We start from the raw sequence: 13,977 nt of genomic DNA, 5'->3' as shown, positions 1-13,977 counted from the left end.
CGTTCGTTCATAAACGGGACGGACCAAGGCGAAGCGTGATATGCAAACAAGTTTATTTAACTAATAAACACAACGACAAAACAATAAACCAACGATACGTGACGTCCTAAGGTACACACAACAAACCTCACACGGAACAAGATCCCACAACCCACTAGTGCCAAAAGGCTGCCTAAGTATCAAATCAAATCAAATCAAATTGTATTGGCCACATGCGCCGAATACAACAGGTGCAGACATTACAGTGAAATGTGTAAAAGTCGCGTCAATTCAAATCTGGTATTAGGAACAAAAGAGGTCAACACGACTTCTAAGATATACTAGTTATTTTAATTAATGCAAAAACCTTCAATGGTAAATATGATGTTTCGTATATACGGGCTCTCTGAGATACCTCGCAGGGCACCCCAGAGAACTAGCACATTGTTTCAGATCCAATACTCAAATACTCTGACAGAGAGAATTTCCCACTTCTCTGCTGGCCAATCAGAGTAAAGGACTGAGTGTGGTTTAAACTTTACTCAGCCAATCCGTTGATGCACCCCTGTTGCCAGCCTCTTCTGTTACCAGGCATACGTTCATCATAACAACCTGTCATAGTGAGAAGAGCCAGCTCCCTTAGACATCATTCCTACGTCCAAGGAAGGTTCACAGATCACAAAGAACCAGTATAGTCTAGCATTTGGAGACACAATCCTTATCTCATTTACCCCCTAAAACAGCTCTTCACATCAATCACAGCCTGCCAGGTGTCACAACCTACATTAGCCCAGTCAAGAATGCATTCTTTCTAAGTTAGTCATCCCATCAATTTAGGAGAATAATAAATCCCCAATAATCCCCCTTTTCACACCTAATAAGGTGTGATTCAAAAAATAAGAAAACACAGATTATCATTCATTATAATACAATACAAACAAAAAATCACACTTTTATTAATAGGCCATAATGATACAAAAAAATTAAAACCCTCAGTCCATCTACACCCAACTTGCAAATTGTTACCAGTCATCAAAAAACTTCAAACCATCACATAAGGAAAGACAAACATTCACATGGTTAACTTGATTAATAGAACACAAAACATAAGACTATTAAAACATAAAACACAAACAGAGAAGTATATTTTGGCCCCCTTTAGACACCCTCTAGTGTCACTCCACCAAGCCTGGTAGGTCATATCCTCAATTCCTTAGGTCGGAGTCCAGGATTGGGCCGTATCTCACCATCTGTTGGGAAATCACCTTCCCCATCTCCTTTCTCACCAAACCTCAGACACAGGAAATAAGACAACATCCACAAAGAACAAGTATACCCATAGAAGCTATAACTTCACCCAGAATAGTTACAACAATAGTTTTCCATTTACCAAATATGTTATCAAACCAACCGTTTATGGAGCTATCAATACCAGATCTCTCAGCCAGTTTGTTCGTCAGTGTAGTTACTCCCCTGAAGCTCTTTTGTCACTGACCCGTCCGGTGCTATATTGTTTGAGGATGAAAATACAGCACATATATCCAAACAGAACACAAACTCCGCCCCGCTCAGCCAAAAGCATATCTAAAGCTATTCTATTCTGCCATGTCATTAAGCTAGTTGCCACTGTCTGCTCAGCTAATCCCTTTATTGCATCACAAGTGTGGTTTATAAATCTTTGCTGGTTATAGTAAATATAATTCATCCAATCTACGTTTTTATTAATTGTTGACCACCAGAAAATACTTGATTCAAACTCAGCTGCGATCTGATTCCTAGCTTTGAAATGTTCTGGAACCTCTCTAGGTACTCCTATCCCATCAAAGGATCCTTTCATCAAAGGATCCCGGGAGGAGGTCTTACTTTCTACGTGACAACTCACCAGTCTCTGACATGTTTGATTATTTGTGTATGTAGGTGAATTCACAATCAGTTATCACCACACTACCATCAGATGTTAGCACGGGCCTGGTTTTGGTTCCTAAAATCCTCTGGCTGCAACAAAGAGGAGAGATTAGTCATGGTCTCTTTTAGTTGTGATATCCTCTGTGTAGGAGCAGAGCTAAGATGCCCTACTCTGTATCCTATCTTACTAGTCCTAGAAAAACAATTAGAATCCCCTGAGACTTCAAACGTAGGCAACCTAGGTCGGAATGACTTTGTTATCAGGGGATACAGATAGTTCAAGTTACTACAAGACTCTTTCACCACATTCCCAGGTGGCTTGCATGGAGGATAAACCTGTTTTTGCGTACTTCAGTCTTTCAGACAGTACCTACCCTTCTATGGGTCGCACTGCCATTTCTGGTAATTCCCTACTTTCACAATACTACACCTGTCCCTAAACTGTGTATGGAGATTTACATATCCCCCACGCTCTCGATATGAGCAACTACATAGTCCCAGGATGTACATGGTGACATACATATAGTGATGTCCTCCCCTAAAGTCCCTAAACTTCCCCTTTCCCTACGTCTAGCTGTCTCCTATGCCTTCGTAGACTGTGCTCAGGTATTATTTTATCAACTTGTGTTAGGTTAACTACTACTTTTGGCTGATCAGAAGGGTTTGAGTGTGTTAGGAATATGGCCCCCACAATCAGACAGCTACCTACCGTCAGGAGACCTGTGAATCCCCACCCTTGCCCTGAGAACATGTCAGACGCCAACCCATTGCTTCACCTTCTACCAAACTCACACAGGGATGATCAGACAGGGTAAGGGAATCTTCGTTAAGGAGCCAACCCCCGAGCCCTAATGGTGATCGGTTCTTTCTCTTAACTCTGTGTTTGTTCATCAGGTGTGTAACTGGGTTTACCTTTTTGCAGTGTGTGACATGCACCCAGGTGGATCTAATAGGACTTGATAGGGCCCTTCCCAACAGGCCTGCTTCCAGTTTTTCTTCTTTTAGGGACTGGATCCACACCCAGTCTCCTGGTGAGATAGAGTGGGTCACCTTCTCCTTTAGTTCACCTGTGGGGCACAAAACCTCTGACATACGGGTGTGGTTAATAAACTATCTTCACACATACATGTTCAGCTCTCAATTTCTATTGTTGTTGTTTTGTTTTTTTTAAGTATTTTGTCCTCTCCTTCGTATATATTTATTATTTAATCCTATCACTCCCCCTTTTTGACACGTGTCAATATTACCACCTTTCTAAACCATTCCTTATGTAATTTATCATCCAATTGCCATGCCTTTCATTTTTGAGATTGTCTTTTGCTTCTTTATTGCTCCTCCCACTTCCTTTGTCTTTTATGGCAGCTAAATTCGACTTTTATTCAGTTCAGAATCATTTAGTAATCCAATCAATCAATCTCTTATCTTGTAAAAACACTTATGTTTAGTTCAAACTCTGTTCTACCCAGGTTCTCCCGGGCTTGACCTGAAGACTAATTGTTGGACATGACAAGTCCATTCTTAGGTCACCTAAGTCTTCTGTCTAGCAACAAAGAATAAAAATCTCTATGTTCATGATTAACCCAGTTATATCTAATAGCCCACCAAAAAACCTCATCATCTTTAAATCACGACCAATGTCATATCCCTCGTTACTCTCTACCATTTGGATAACATCCCTGATGTATGTATGCCTCCTTAGAGTTCCAAATTACTTTACCATGGGCTACCATTGCCTTCCAATAGATAAGATCACTTAATTTACCCGTATGCAGTACATAATGGAGTACCCAAGCTTTACAGCAGTTTATCATTACCAAAAAACTCATCATTTGTTTTTTGTTTAACGGTTTTGGCGCTTCAAATATAGCAGTTTTCCTGGATGAGTTTAACATTCGCCTCTCCTGTGTTATAGTGTGTCCTAGGTAAATGACCTCGCTCTGCCAAAGTTGAAGTTTATTTTTGCTCACTTTGTGTCCCTGTTCTGCCAGGAAGGTTAACAATTGGATTGTATCCCTCTTACATCCCTCCTGAGTGGGATTAGCCAATAGAATATCATCTACATAAACTAAAATTTGCTTCCTTCCCTAGGTTCAAACTTTCCCAAGTTCTTAGTTATAGCCTGGACAAAGATTGTAAGACTTTCTGAGTAGCCTTGAGGCCTCCTAGCCTATGTCCATTTCCTTCCCTGAAAAGTAAAGCCAAACCACCCCTGACTATCCGGATGAACTTGGATACTAAAGAAAGCATTAGCTAAATCTATCACTGTAAAATAGGAGTTCTCTGGTTTCAATTGGTTCAGCAATGTATGTGGATCTGGTACACATGGAACTCTGGGAATCATATTTCTATTAAACTAACTGTAAGTCCATGACCATCCTCCAGTCGGCGCTAGGTGCCTCCTTTCTAACAGGAAATACTGGAGAGTTGCATTGTACCTCATCTCCAGGAATTATCACCCCTCCCTTAAGTAAATGCTCAAATGTAGGTGTTATCCCTTTTATTGCTTATGGTTTCATAGTATATTGCTTTTGGTATGGTCTATTATCGGATCGAGGAATCACTTGTACTGGAGCTACCCCCTTAATTAGTCCTACAGCTGTTGTCCTTGTGACCATAATTTGAACGGAATTGCTGCTAACTCAGCCTCCTGTTTCTGAGTTAAGAAAATCTCTTCCTGTCATCCGTTAAAACTTATCTCCAGGTGGACCCTGGGCTGGGCTTTTTGCTCTCCAATTTAACTTTCTTCTATATCTCCCAGTGGAGTGGCCATACTGATCCCCATTTGGTGTATTCTGCTAATCAGTAATGTTTTTCCCCTGTTTTATCCATTTACCTAGTGATAACCATTCCTCTGATTACTGCAGCTAATTCCATTAATTTATGTTCAAATATCCCCCAACAAACCGTTCCATCCTACAGCATAGTAAACACCACCCATGATCTGTTGAAAATCCCCTAAATTCAACATAACAACCCTTTATAAACATCATGCTGGGTGTGTTTTTTAAATTTATTTATTTGAAAAACCCAATTGAAAAATAACAATCAGATATAGTTAGGCTCAACTTAATTTGGTAGCTCCCTCTTTTGACCTAAATACTGCCTAACTGAGATGAGCTAATCTCTTTCTCCTGGTTATAATCTAGAGATGGTAATACACACAAAACATGATATCCCCAGTCTTTATCCCCAGTCTTAACCCATCAATAATTGTTTGTATCAATCTAATTCCTCCTAACTAATCCATTAAACCACTCAAAATTCGACGAGTATACAATGATTATTTAATTGATTACCCTAACTCTGCTACATGTGATCTCATCTCAAATGATCCATTATCAATTATTTGTTCAACCCCCTAGGAAAATCTGTCTCCCCTTCTATTGTTCCTGTCCCCCCTGTAAATGTCATATTTGAGTTTTTAGCCAATACAATCACGGTTACATCAAATGTTCCCTCATTTAATGGTATTTTCTTCCTAATATAACTTCCCTAATGAGATTAAATCCCCTGCCTTCCTCTACTATCCTTATATCATTACTGGATCAATGATAATAACTGTAATAACTATCAATAATAATTGTAATAACTATTTCACATTAAATTGTGTCTTTTTTCTGATAATGTTAATTGTAGCCTATTCCATCACTTTAGTTTAAAATATAAGTTTATGTAACAAATCCATAACCCACCACAGGCTGGCGCTATTCCCCCATCACAACAGCCAATGTCACTTGCATCCACTTAACCAAAATACATTATCGTTCTAAAATGTACCAAAAATTTATATTTTCCCGCTAAACCATTTCAGTTCGCTATTCAATTTATTTAACTGTTCTCTCTGATTATGCCCTAATTAATAAAACAAATACTTGCTATCATTGATTAGCATACATTTAATGATGTTCCTACCATCTGAACTGTACTGTCTCTCACCCTCCCCTTGCTCCTTCGGGGAGAGCGCATGGTAACCTTATAACATATTTTCATAGACTTTTCTAGAATACTTCTATTTAAGCTATCTAATTCAACCTTTCACATTTCTCAATCCACATAGTAATCTAGGTATATAGCCCCACTGCGAAAGCTTTGTCTACTGTCCCTACCTGTGTTCGAACCAGGGACATCGCCAGTCACTCCACACCATCTGCGATGCTCTCAAAGTAACTACTCCCAGTTCATAGAGCAAGTGACGTCACCAAATGAAAATCGCAGTAGCTTTCACCTCAGCAAAAAACTCTCTCTCCCTTTGATTCCCTATTGAATAAGTTAGTTTTTCTATTTAACCCCTAAACACGCTACAAATAGTCCATTCAACATTACCAAACCAAATACTCCATCGTACTCATTTGATCAACACATCAGCAGTGAAATTTACACTCATAAATGCAGATTGTTACTCCATGCCTTGATATGATAAATAGATTTCCACCAATAGTACCATTAATGATCTCATCTTACCCTCTGACACAAAATGAAGTTCCCTCACTGTACTACGTTAGCTCTACCATGTTAATTAGTTCAATTTAACCCTCTATTTGCTTTGTACTATATTATACATTACGTCTAAAACAACATTACTTATGGTCAGTTTATTCCAATCACATTATCCAACAACGTCACAATCTTAAACTCATATGGGGCGGCAGGCAGTTTATTGACCAATAGCGCCGCGCCAACAACCGAGAGGTCACCGGTTACAATCCCCGAGCCGACCAGGCGAAAAATCTGCCGATGTGCCCTCGAGCAAGGCACTCAACCCCAATTGCTCCCATAAATCGCTCTAGACAAGAGCGTCTGCCAAATTACCAAAAATGCAAATGTAAATATTCTCTACTTTCTCACCCATGACGCACGTCTGCGTTCGGTGAGCAAGTTTAGAACATTCTCTCGTCAGATACCCACATGCGTTCCCAGCCAACTGCCAGTCTTTTCTGGCTCCAAAAGCCACACTTTCGCTCTCTCCAGCCCCTCCCCTCGCAACTCTACTTCTTTCTTGTCCAGGGGGAACAGGCTTTTTGAGGAGCTGTGAGGAGCTGTTTTCTCGTTTTAGCGCGTTTTCCAATATTCTGCCGTTATTCAAAGTACTTCAGTCTATTTATTTAAATCAAATAATTCCCACCTAATTAGTTAAAGTTGGTGCACGTTTATAAACCGAATTCTTTCGGTCTAATTGTTTAACCAGTATTTTGCACGGTCAAACATCAAACGTTAAATCAAATAATAAACCAAATAGCCCAAACCAAGCACCTAAAACCAGTATTATGCTATGTCAAACATCAAACATCAAATCAAATACTAAACCGAATTGCTTCGACACAACTATTCAAAAGCAGTATTATGCTATGTCAAACACCAAATGTTATATTTCAAATATATCAGTTCAAACGTTTTAGTTCAGTCACACTCATTCATCACTTTTCATTTCATGTTTTCGATTGTCACTGACGGGTTATATGGTTTGAGTAACCACAAATCCAACATTTATTCCCAAATTATACCGTTTGAACAGCCACAAACGTCTTTTGATTCCCAATTTGTCTTCTATCAAGGTATACAGGTTTATCATTCACACTTTCATGCATACGACAACACTCGCACTGTCTAACTTTTTATAGTACCTCCTATGGGTGTCTTTTGTTAACGTTTGCACAATTTAAACCTTATTTCCTAATTGTAATTCTCATTATTTACTGTTTTAAAATATTATTTGTATTCACAGCCAAAAATGGTACACAGTTAAGCGTAGTATACAGTTATCACACAGCAAAAATAGTACACAGTTATCGCACTCACTCACAATACACAGTCATAATCCTATCATACAGTCAAATATGTCACACAGTCATAAATGACACACTTATATTCCACACACAATCTATTTGGGCACACAGCCTCTTCTACTTGGGCACACAGTCTCCTCTACTATCTTTAAAAAATACTCCGCTGAACCTAGCCATATCCTCGAAGTTATGGACCTTGCCAGTCGCTAGTATTTATCTAAAATTTCCCGAACCTAGCCGTATCTCAGTTACGGACCTTGCCGGTGTAATTCTTCGAACCTTAGTCGTACTGTCATAGTTACGAACCTTGCCGATAGCAATTACTTAAACCAATTATTCCCTATATCTTCCGAACCTTAGCCGTATTGTCGCAATTACGGACCTTGCCGGTAGATGTCAGTATTGTCTCCTGAACCTAGCCGTCTCCCACGGACCTTGCCGGTAGATCAATACTCTCTGGTACCATGGTTTAAAAATCACATTTACCAAAGGTTTGCATGTCACAATATTGTGCTTATCTACTCATAATAGTTTCATAATTTAGTTCACTTACATCAGACAGGTGTTTCACAAAATTAATTTGGATAAAGCCAATGTGCAGATCTTTAGTTATTTAACAATAGGTATCTGCTTACCTTTTTAGAAGCCCGGGCAGTTCGTGAAACACACGGTTCGATGAAAGAGGTGACCAAATGGGCCGGACAGTATCCAGCGAAGTCCCTTCTACCAGATCGCGTCGGGTGTCACCAATTGTCAAAGTCGCGTCAATTCAAATCTGGTATTAGGAACAAAAGAGGTCAACACGACTTCTAAGATATACTAGTTATTTTAATTAATGCAAAAACCTTCAATGGTAAATATGATGTTTCGTATATACGGGCTCTCTGAGATACCTCGCAGGGCACCCCAGAGAACTAACACATTGTTTCAGATCCAATACTCAAATATTCTGACAGAGAGAATTTCCCACTTCTCTGCTGGCCAATCAGAGTAAAGGACTGAGTGTGGTTTAAACTTTACTCAGCCAATCCGTTGATGCACCCCTGTTGCCAGCCTCTTCTGTTACCAGGCATACGTTCATCATAACAACCTGTCATAGTGAGAAGAGCCAGTGCAAATAGTCCGGGTAGCCATGATTAGCTGTTCAGGAGTCTTATGGCTTGGGGGTAGAAGCTGTTGAGAAGTCTTTTGGACCTAGACTTGGCACTCCGGTACCGCTTGCCGTGCGGTAGCAGAGAGAACAGTCTATGACTAGGGTGGCTGGAGTCTTTGACAATTTTGAGGGCTTTCCTCTGACACCGCCTGGTATAGAGATCCTGGATGGCAGGAGACAACGAGCTACAGCTGCCTCTGATTGGGAACCACACCGGCCAACATAGATCTACACATAATAGACCTACAACATAGAATATAGATAACAAAGAATATACACACCCTGACTCAACATATCAGAGTCCCTGAGTAAGGGCGTGACACTGCGTCAGTTTTGTTGTGTAGTTTAAGATCTGGAAAATCAGAATGATTGGATTTATGGTTAGAATTAATGGCGCTGTTGTTGGGGTAACAAATACATTATTTTGTTGGATTCCTGCTCTTACAGGAGTTACTGGAAATTATATAGTAGATATAATAGCAAAGAAAGCACTGAAAAATTATATTGTGGATATACAGGTGCAGCTGGGTAGAGGAGAAATCAAAACATTGATTTGGGAAAATGGGTTAGTTTGCTGGCAGAGGAAATAGGATGAAAGTAGTAAGGGCAGACATTTTTATAGTACAAGGAAAATCTGTACAGGAGATAGATAGAGGCCAAATCCACTAATTTGAAGGGGTGTCCACATACTTTTGTATATATAGTGTATACTGTATCATCCTGTCTGAGGATCTGACCAGTGCCAGAGAGGGTGAGAAACAGCAGCTTCCTGACAACCCTGAGAAGTTTGAAGAAGATATGTTGGATCTTGACGATCTCTTCTTACATTCTGCCGTCCTGGGCACCGAGGGCTTTCACTCAGGAACACACAACTGTGACGTTGAGGTTGGGGACACTGAACGCTGGCACCTAGGTGTAATCTTTGAGTCTTCCCACAGAAAAGGAGTTGTAAAGAGGGGAGAGGCTGGAGAGAGGGCTGTCTGGTGTATAAGTTATAATGGAGAAGATCCAGATGACAAAACAACATACTACGAAGAGACATATCCAGGTACCTTCATTCACCTCAGACATTTTTTTCTTCTTCTGGGGGATGGATCAGCTTAATATTGCAGATAGATTGTATCTTCTATCAATGTAATTGTCTGCATCACTTCCAATCCCCCATGTTTCTTATATATATACTCCCCTTTATTACTTTTCAACCCCGCCATTCTTTCCCTACTTGGAGTAAATTAGTGAACAACAATGCCCAGGCCTCTACTTCCGGTCTATACTTATTATCTACACCTTATGGACACAGTTAATTTTACAATAATTCTATTATATATATATATATATTGTTTTTTTTTATTTTTTTATTTATTTATTTATTTATTTTTTATTTTATTTTTTTTTGCTCCTGAACTTCTTCTACTCTCAACCTCTCCGATCATTTTCATGATGTCCATCCGGTTTGCTTCTATATGCCATATCTTTCTAACTGTGCTCTTTCCCAAAAGCTCCCAACATACAACCTATATACTTATTATGGACACAGTATGCTTACATTATTAGCTATCTTTGCTATTATTTGTTGTTATTTGTTATTAGTCCCATCCTTCAACTCTATTCAATACCTCCCATCTATCTCTTAACACCATCCATATAGGATTTCTATTTGCCATATATATTTCAACTGTACTGTGATGTTTTACAAAAGTTCTGAACCTTTCTATTCTCATTGCTTCTACAGATTGTGAATTAAAAATAAACATTTTTGCTAAAAGTATTATTATGATCGATTGACTATGACTTTTCAGATCACCCAGTAATGCTATCTGCAAGGTTAGCTCCAGGTAAATGTTGAAATCCTTTAGCCATTCCTGGACCTGTGTCCAAAAACAAGCTACAAATGGACAGAACCAAAACAAATGATCTAATGATTCTGTCTCTTCACAGCAAAATCTGCAGAGCTGGGAAGATTGTATCCCCCATATAAATAACATTATATTGGTAGCAAGAATTTTATATAATAATTTAAATTGAAAGATTCTAATTTTTGAATCCGGTGACGTTTTGCGTGTCAGTTCATAAACACTATGCCATGGGATCGGTACGTCAAAAATCTCTTCCCAACTATTTTGCAATCTATATGGGACGGCTGTCAATCCTTTGGTCCTTAAGTGAAACTGATATACTTTTTTATTTATCACAGTTTTCCTTAACCAATTATGTTCTTTAATGCAAGGCCGACAGACAAGTTCCTTACTTTCTCCCCCTTCCACTTTCCTCTTCCACTTTTGCGGTAAGGCTGCAATTATTTGGTTGTAATTTTGGGTAGAGCAGACATTTCCATATGTTTTTGTTAGCAGCTGTGATGTTGAGGTTGGGGACACTGAACGCTGGCACCTAGGTGTAATCTTTGAGTCTTCCCACAGAAAAGGAGTTGTAAAGAGGGGAGAGGCTGGAGAGAGGGCTGTCTGGTGTATAAGTTATAATGGAGAAGATCCAGACGACAAAACAACATACTACGAAGAGACATATCCAGGTACCTTCAATCACCTCAGACATGTACAGAAACATGTAGAGAAGGTCAGAGTACAGCTGGACTGGGACAAAGGAATGCTGTCTTTCTCTGATCCCGACGAGAACACACACCTACACACGTTCACACACAAGTCTTGCCATACATCAATAATTACTGTAGTGACCACCCTCTTAGGATCTTACCTGTGAAGGCCTCTGTAACTGTGGAACAGCACAGCTAAGTTTCAACTTTTAATGTCACATGCACAAGTACAGTGAAATGACTTTTGTGCAAACTCAAACCCAACAATGCAATAATCAATAACAATATTAGAATACTAGAATACTAGAAACAACACATGAGAAATAAGAAGAACACAATAAGTAAGTAAGCATATTATATACAGGGTCAGTTCCAATACCATATTTCCAATGTTCAGGGATACTGGAGTGATGGAAGTGGATATATATTGGGGTAAGGTGACTAGGCAACAGGATGTAAGATAAAGAGTAGCAGCAGCTTGTATGGGTGTGCGGGTGTGTAGAGTCAGTATAAATGTATTTTCATATTATGTGTGAGTGAGCAGATGGAGTGTGTGTGGGTGTGGGTGTGTAGGCCCCTGTGAGTCTGCATAGAGACAGTGCAAAAATAAAAGGTCAATAAAGATACAAGGTTAACTCAGATAGTCCGTGTAGCTATTTTGTTAGCTATTTATCAGTCTTATTGCTTGGGATAGAAGCTGTTCAGGAGCCTGTTGGTGTCAGACTTGATGCACCGTTACTGCTTGCCGTGCGGAAGCAGAGATAATAGTCTATGGCTTGGGTGGCTGGAGTCTGTAATGATTTTCCGGGCCTTCCTTACACGCCTGATATAGATGTCCTGGATAGCAGGAAGCTCGGCCCCAGTGATGTCCTCGGTTTTCCGCACCACCCTCTGTAGCGCCATGCAATTGAGGGTGGTGCTATTGCCATACCAGGCAGTGATGCAGCCAGTCAAGATGCTATCAATGGTATAGCAGTAGAACTGTTTGAGGAGTTGAGGGCCCTTGACAAACTTTTTCAACCTCCTGAGGGGGAAAAGGCACTGTCGCGTGTGTGTTTGGACCATTTTTAAGTCTTTAATGATTTGGAAACCGAGAAACTTGAAGCTCTCGACCTGCTCCACTGCAGCCCCGTCGATGTGGATGGGGTCGTGCTCGCCCCCCCGTTTCCTGTAATCCACGTTCAGCACCTTGGTCTTACTGACGTTGAGGGAGAGGTTGTTGCTCTGGCACTACACTGCCAGGTCACTGACCTTCTCCCTGTAGGTTGACTCATCGTCCCCGGTGACCTTTTTGTTGTTTGACATAAAAGACTGTAAAACAACACCAGGAAATCTGTTCCAAGTCATTTTATTTTAAGAAATCTGTTCGCAAGTATTCCCACGCATAATAGAGAGACAAGACGTGATCACATACAAATGTAAGCAAGGTTTGAAATGAATGAATAATTTGCAGTCTACAAATTATTTGCAATTATGTTCTGGCCCCCTGACCATCTGCTCAAAAAAAATTATTGGCCCTTGGCTGAGTCTAGTTGTTGATCCCTGGTCTAGGATGTTTGGAATGGTGGAGTTAATGTGTTCCATAACTAGCCTCTCAAAGCACTTCATGATTACAGAAGTGAGTGCTACAGGGTGGTAGTCATTGTGACATGAAGCCTTAGAGTTCTTGGGGACAGGAATGATGGTGGTGGTCACCAGCTGTTTCTGTAACACCACAGTGTGATACTGTCTTTTTGTTTGACTGATATTCAAACTGTTGACGAGGTGTTGGAGTATAGGCAAAAATTATATAATCTAGGCCAGCTTCAGAAGTATTTACTGTCTGACTTTTATTTGTTAAACAAGCTTCAGTTGTCTCTGTAATAACTACTGTATGTGCTCATTTACTATTCAGCAATAGTGACACATATGTTTATATGATGACTTCGTAAAAAGATAATACGGTTGTTTGTGCCTTAGGTTGATTTCCATTTGTTGATTCATTTATTATTTTAACCATTTGGAATAAACCAATTCCATTTGGAATACAACAATTCTCTTAGCCATTTGTATCATGCCTTTGATTAAGCTCCTAGATGTGGATGTTGAGCTGATTTCTAAGTAGTATATCATGTCATTACTTCAATAGCATTAAGAACAAAGTGGGGTATTAATGAAATCAGTGTCCATCTCAGTGGGCTCGTTTGAGTGATGCAACCGACTGCAGACAAGTTGAGTGAAGCCGGTGCATCTGCAACAGCCCGAAAGTCGGACACTCACGTGGTTTTCAAACAGCAAGGCTCAGTGCAACATGGCAGTATTGCCATCGTATATATATATATATATATTTTGGTAATGTCTAAATAATGTCCAACCCACACTCTCAAACTGTACATTTACTGTATTATTTATTTTATATATTGTACTATCAGTTGGTTAGAGAGAACCTCCAATCACATTCATTTCTCCACTGTATACATGAATGGGACACTCTTTTCACGCCACTTCCATACAAAGTGATTTTCGGGCAAAGTTGGTTCCTGTTTCAGTCATGTCTTTGGTCACGTTTGTGTGAGTCGACTGCAGTCAAAACTTCATGACCTTTGATCACATGGTTTTTGTAAAGTTCA

This window comes from Coregonus clupeaformis, chromosome 17 (assembly GCF_020615455.1).
Source record: "Coregonus clupeaformis isolate EN_2021a chromosome 17, ASM2061545v1, whole genome shotgun sequence".
In the NCBI taxonomy this organism is placed as follows: Eukaryota; Metazoa; Chordata; class Actinopteri; order Salmoniformes; family Salmonidae; genus Coregonus; species Coregonus clupeaformis.
Note: the sequence above shows the minus strand (reverse complement) of the source record.